Source organism: Pogona vitticeps, chromosome 2, assembly GCF_051106095.1.
Source record: "Pogona vitticeps strain Pit_001003342236 chromosome 2, PviZW2.1, whole genome shotgun sequence".
In the NCBI taxonomy this organism is placed as follows: domain Eukaryota; kingdom Metazoa; phylum Chordata; class Lepidosauria; order Squamata; family Agamidae; genus Pogona; species Pogona vitticeps.
The window spans coordinates 120430530-120437498 of record NC_135784.1 but is presented as its reverse complement, the minus strand read 5'-3'; the positions used below and the strand labels follow the sequence as shown (position 1 = coordinate 120437498).

The 6969-nt window shown below is 41.8% G+C and overlaps 1 long non-coding RNA gene across 1 annotated transcript; it reads left to right on the top strand.

The window, feature by feature from the left end:
- Window positions 1–296: 296 nt before the first annotated feature.
- Window positions 297–6244, top strand: LOC140704521 (uncharacterized). The gene is made up of 2 exons (XR_012083747.2): window positions 297–405; window positions 5745–6244. It is a non-coding gene; the product is annotated as an uncharacterized LOC140704521 (long non-coding RNA).
- Window positions 6245–6969: the final 725 nt, after the last annotated feature.

Below are 6969 nucleotides of genomic sequence, written 5' to 3'. Positions count from 1 at the left end.
GAAGATTCTGTGTCACTTGCCCTTAGTGGCCCATCCCGCCACAGCTGTAATGAATGAAAACTTTGCAAAAATGGTTGAAGCAAATACATCTTCATTTTTCTTCAGTGTTGTCTTTAAGCAAAGGGTGGGCATGGGAGAAGCAAATTGGGAAACTTTATTTGCATTAATAGATTGCACATGGGTCTTCTGGAAAGAGCATGTGTATGGATTGGAATCCCAGTTCAACTATGGACCAGAGACTGGAAAAGGATTCAGTTCTTGTCACAAGTTTGTGAAATGAACACATCAATTTCTATGAGTGAGCTGTATTCCATCTCCATTTTTGTCAGCCAGTTTCCATGGAAACTACAGGGGATGTGAAGGAACACAAAACAGAGATGGCCTCCCTCTCCTTGTCCTTTGCAGGTAATGCTACAGATCATACAGCTTCTTTTTCTCAAAAAAAAAAAAAAAAAGATAGTGGTAACCTCTTTTATTAAAAATGTACAGATGCCCATTTTGATATACTGGTCAGACATAATCAACCACAGCCTTTTATCATTAATTTAAAGTTTCCTGGAACCTTCACCCTCCAGATTCTGAGACTCCCTCAGGATCTCCTTGCACCTGGTGAAACATTTGGAGTTCTGAGACTGGGGAAGCCCTCAAATGTCTGAAAATCACCACTGCTTCAATGGCTTCACTAGGTCAAAAGGAGACAGAGGAGCTGGTGAGCTGCCCCATTGGCTTTTCATGGAAGCCAGACAGTGAACAGGTTTACAGAGCCATTACTGAGACCAACTCCAGCAAGTCCCAGGTGAGGGCACAACAGACTTTGTGTGCCATTGCACATCCCAGCTGAAGAAAGAAGTTGCACATAAGTGGAATCCTTTCTCCTAGGGATTTATGTCCTTATTCCAAGTGGCAAGGCCTAGGAAAGGGTGGGGGTGAGGAAGGAGACTTTATAAGCCTCTGTGAACTAAAACTGGATGATTTGTAGACTAGATTTTATATTAGGTCAGGGACATTGAGACACCTTCTTGCATCAAAAGGGACATCAAACTTTAGATTAAGAGCCACAACTGCCAAGTCTACAACTTGTCCCTACAACAGCCATTCCCAACTTTTGTTTTGTTTAGTTTTGCCCATGGCCATAAACACGATACAAAAGAAATATAGCTGAATCAGGATTGTATAAATTGCATAAGGTGGTATGTGAAGAATTGTTTCCAATCTGTGGCCCCCTTCAAATGTCCCAGGTCTCCCCAGGGAGCCGTACGGCCCCTATTGAGAATGGCTGCTCTAGAAAGAAATCATGACGTCAGTGGCCATTAGATAGTGCAAGTGAATGACAAAAAGATGAAAAGACTACTTTGCTTCATAACACCTTTTTATACAATGTAAAGTACTTCAGCATGTCAGAAACTCTTCATGCACATTTGCTTCATAAATTGCCAAGACACTTTATTTCAGTGACAAAGGGGGGGGGGGGAACTATACAGTACTCTGACAGGTGTATGTCATAAGTGTATGGCTCTTTGTTTGATCGACTACGGTTTCTATTCATTATGTTACAAATAATCAACTGACTTCCAAAGGATATAATAGTTCTATCTAGCCAGGTAGGATTTATGGAAGTTTTAGAGCCATGCTGGACAAAGAAGGAAAAAAATCCTACTTCTAGTGGATGCCACAAACATGATCTCAGTTGTATGGATCATGGCCACTGATCCCAAGAAGCATGAGAACTCAGTTTTTTAATATTTTCCCTTCTGACACATCCTTGCAGCAGCATCCATGAATAACAGAAAACATGGGAACTACATGCTTGTCAAGAAGCCCTCCTACATTTGTCTCTTGCTTCATGGCTGTAACAAAAATAGCAGTGGAAAGGATTAATAAACACTACAAATTATTGTCCATACATGGGCACATCCTGGAGTAGGCCTACGAGAACAGATCTGTTCAATTCAGTGTCTGAACTCTGTCAAAACTGAATTTGGACATAACGCTACTAGAAAACTGCACTGGAAAGCAGATATATGTAGTAGAGACGGGCAAAAGCTGTTGGTCCAGCACTTCATACCAGTTCAAATGAAGGCTGAACAGGAGTTTTGTGGTTCAGTACCCTGCCCCCTCTGGTGGGCACCCATTCAGAAGCAGGGGCTGGAGGAGGTGGGGCAGGGAAGCTGGGTTGCTGCTTCTGCATCACCCTGCCCACCAGAGGGGGCAGGGCGATGAACTGTAGAACACTTGCATGGGCACTGTCCAAAATGGCACAAACCACCAAACCAGAAATTCATGCCCATCCCTATTATATAGCTATGTTGCCAACACCTTCTGACCTAAGAGAAAACGAGAGAAAGAGAGGGGGGATGGATGAATAATATGTATAACAATCAAGCTTCACACACGCACACACGCACACACACACACACACACACACACACACAGAGAGAGAGAGAGAGATGCTGAATTTTCAGTTTTCAGGTAAGCAATCAGTAGAGTAATGCTCTCACCTTTTAACAGCCACCAGATATCTCAAGAGCCCCAATATCAAGCAAAAGTTGGAGTAGGTGGGCTGCAAAATCTGCTCTGTGATTCCGTGGGTCTTCATTCTTGGGCCACTGTTGTGCGTATGGTCAAAATAATCAGGTACTTGGATTCAAAGACATGCAGTTTTCCTATTGAGTAGCAAAACTGCATATCCTAAGTTCCCCAACGCCTGGCATCCTGCTGTGTCAGCATTCTGGATGTCAGAGAGCAATGAAAAAGTCAAGGAAAGGCTAATGCACAAATATATTTTGAGAGAGTAGAAGAAAGGAGGCATAACGGAGGATCCCACAGCTGGGAAATAATTTCCAGGTTTATTGCGGGCAGGAAAGGAGGCCAAGATGCCCTGCACTCTGGATGACCTCTTTTGAATATCTCTGCCTGCCACTCTAAAATGTCTTCCAAGTTTGAAACATGGAAGATATAAGGGAAACTTATGTGCCCATTTAAACAGTGAGGAATGCCATGTGGGACCTACAAAGCAAATTAAATCTGTACTTCTTTGCGTATATAAACATATTTGAGAAGCTTGCCTATGTCTGTACAAAAGGGAATAATAATTTCTGTCAAGATCATAGATTAGTTTAGACTCTAGGCACTTGTATTTTAGACATGTCAGTATGGTGAAGTGCCTTAAATTTCCCCTATTGGTAATTAATGCCCTATAGGCATCTGTTTCCCTGAAACAAAAAATACATAAACCATGAAAAGATTAAATCTAATTATAATTATTTCCATTTCTGGGGCATGGCCTTTTCATAAATAATTATGTCTCCATGTAAAACTGGCAGGCTTTAAGCTCTCACCATATCATTCATAATAATGAGTAAGATAATAAGCCACAAGCCAAACTTTCACATGCTCATTAGTTATAGAAGGCTAATTAGGACTTTAACCAGAAATGCCACTAAGCATCATGCTCACAAAGGTAATTAGAGAGCTAAAGACATTAAGACAGCAAAACACCCATTGCCCCCCCCAGAAAAGCTCCAAAAATTGCAAAAGATGACAAGAGATTAGAAGGCCATTTTCTACTGTTAACAATGCTGAAACATGTAATTGTATAGTAAACAGTCAGTCATGGTAATATTGATATTATTTGATACCTAGGAAGTAATCCTGCCTGAAGTGAAGGCAGTACCCACATCCAGAAGAGTTTCCATAGGATTAGACTGAGTTGTGTCACCATTTCACCTTAATGTCAGTGCATATGCCTTCAGCATGCCAAATTCATTTTTGCCTAAAACAGAAGGCTGAGCTGAAGGGAAAGTTGAGAATTGCCCACTTGCCTTCCCTCACAAATAAATGGACAAGGGTGCCAGGGGTAGATAACCCTTGGCCGGCAAGCTGCTGTTGGAGTCAATCTCTTTTCAGTCTCAGCAGGCTAATGGCGAGACATGATGGGCAGTGTAATCCAAAAGTTGCTTGGAGATCCACAGACCACTTTGTCCACTGGCCCTGATCTGTGGAGCAAAGGACAATTTCAAGTAATCTGGTATATCAAAATACCAGAGGGTCTTGTGGCATCTTAAAGGCTAGCAGAATGAGCTGTTGTGGGTGAAAGCCCACCTCTTCAGTGTGCGTAAATCGGCCACAAAGTGTATACCATGAAAGCTTATACTAAATTAAATTTGTTGGTTTTTGAGATGTCACAAGGCACTTTGTTGCAGTAGATCAACATGGTTATCACCATGTGAGGGTTCAATTGTTACCTCAGGCTTATCAGACACAAATACAGGATGGTCAGTTTTTTGGAAAACAGAACTAGGATTTACTGGAACATCAAATAAAGAAGTGTCAACATTAAACTTGTCATTGTTCTTTTCTCTTGTTGCCAATGGGTCAAATGAGGGTGTCCATACATCTTGTAAAAAGGGGTTGTAACTTGGATCATACCAGGTTCCCTTAGAAAATAGGTTAGTCTCACCCGGTTCCTTAGCATCAATGTCCACATCTATCAGGGGTAAGGTCTCCTCATCTCCCCTCTCCAGGTCATAGGGGTCGGCTCCTTCTGCATAGGGGTCCCAAGATCCGGTAAATATCTCCTCCGGTGAGCCTCCTCCAGACGCCATGCTTTCCTTTCCCTTTCTTCCCTCTCCACCGCCTCTTTCTCCTCTCTCAATCGTCTCCACCACTCTCTGGCTTCTGATTCCCCCCAATAAGACAGTTTGGGGGGGGGTAAATCCCTTTGTCACCTGTAATCTGCCTCTTCCCAAGGCACCCTCACTTTCTCACATCTCCCTGTCCAGGGATCCTCCACCCATATTAATTCCCAACCTCCTGGTATGTTTTCCCGCTCTCGTTTTATATCACCATGTCCCGCCTCTACCAACGGTTGCTCCCCCACCCTTGGTCCCGCCTTTTCTATTCCTGTCTGGGTGGCCACTGACAGTTTCATCAAACCCTGTTCCAAGTCACAGGTGTCTATACCCTGGTGTCTGACTGTGACGCGGGTAGCCGTAGATTACGTTTGGGTCTCCTTCTCTCTCTTAAAGGAGGACAACACTCCGGCGAGCGCTTCTATAGCCTTGCCTCGGGTCTCACACACCACCACCCCTGTAAAAGGCTGATTTATGAGATATTTGCCTTTCTTTATCACTTCATCAGGGAGATATTAATTTATTTGGATTTGTTAGATGTGTATATATCCTGCGTTTCCTCCAATATGCTCAAGGCAGCAAATATAGTCTTCTCCTCACTTTATCCTCACAGTGACTCTGTGAAGTAAGGCAGGCTGAAAGAGAGTATGCATCCCAAGATTATACCATGTGGTTCATGACTCAATAGATGTCTGAAGTCCCAATCCATCATATGGGTGGATTACAGGATGAACATTATGTGTTCTGCTAACATTGGCCCAAGTTTACCTTAAAATGTTAAGAAATGGAAAATCAGCAATTATTTGTGAACTATTGTTTTTGTGGCTGTTGTTTTTCTTGTCCTAGAGGAAGGTGAGAACAGTCTAAGTCAACTAAATCCCCTCCACACACTCCATTTTAGAATGGTGACTTTAACATCAAGCCAACCCGTCCCACAGCAATGCCACTTTGCTTAACATCCAGCCTAATGAGAAGTTCAGGAGAACTCAAATGCTTTCTTGTTATTTTCTGCAATTTGGGTTGATTCTAATAAAAGTATTATCTTAGTTGGAATTTTTAATATTTAGTCTTGTGGACTGAAACCTGTAAAAATCTGTTCTTTCCTTTCTTTAGTTTGCTAAGAAGCCTGAATGCTCAAGGAGCAAACAGCAGAATGAGAAAGGAAGTGAGCCACAGGTCAGGAAACCAATTTCCAGCTGAAAGTGAAGATGGCTCATAAAATTACTGTCCAAATGTCTCAAGATTGGTTTTCAAAACACAGATCAAGTGGGAAAACAACTTGAAGCATGTGAAGGATGCAAAGGGTCCACATATGCTTTGTGCTGCCTCTGTGAACAACAGCTGGCAACTAATTTTGTTCTCTGATTATCTCTGTAGCCAAGACTGTCACTATCTCTAAGTTCAGCAGAAATGCCTCATATCTGGGACCTATCAAGAGATCCCGGAACATTTTTTTTCCCTTTTGAACTTTCTTCCAACAGAAGACAGGAAAGAGGGGAAGGAATGACAAAACATGCTGTTTTTCTTTCAGTTGGCTCTTGTAAGCAGCTGTTTTTATGTACTGTTAAACAGAGTTAAAAACCTAGACAATAAATTAGACTGTTTTCCCCCCTCAGGCTTTCATGAGCATTTCTGTTCATTTCATGTTTATTTCACTGCTGTTTATAGGAATTTGTTTCTGCTCACCAGCAGCACCGCCACACCGGATTTAGGAAATACGTAGATCAAAAGTGAAAATGAACATGAGTGAGGGTGGCAGATGGCAAGAGATAGCTAAGAGAAGAAAAAAAGACAAAGGAGAAAAATGAAGAAGTATGGCAAAATATCGAAAATGGCCCATAGTTTTCGGCTGTTCCTTCAGTTAGTCCTTGAAGTCTGCTTCAATATTCTATCCAACAGAGGATGAAAATGCTATCCAAATCAATAGCTTGTAAATGGAATTGAATGCATAATCTGCACAATATTTTCTCTTCAGTTCTTCACCACACCCTCTAATTTACTAAATTAGCAACAAGGTCTGATCCTAAAGACCATTACATGTGCTGTTAGTTACAATAATGCACATGCTATGCTTCATTTAAACTATTAGTCATAGCTATTAAAAGTCATCTACTTCACCTTTTGTTATTCACTGCATTTCATTTCTCCGGATGAACAAAATTAATCCCATTCACACTACTATCAATGAGTTGGAAGCCCCCCTCCCCCGCTCCGGAGTTATTGCAAGGAAAGAGAAACTTTTCTGTCATGAATATATCCTCCAATTAAACTATCTCCTTTCCCCCAATTAGTTTATTCAGAAATACATGCCTTTCCAATCGCACTTGCAAATTTACCT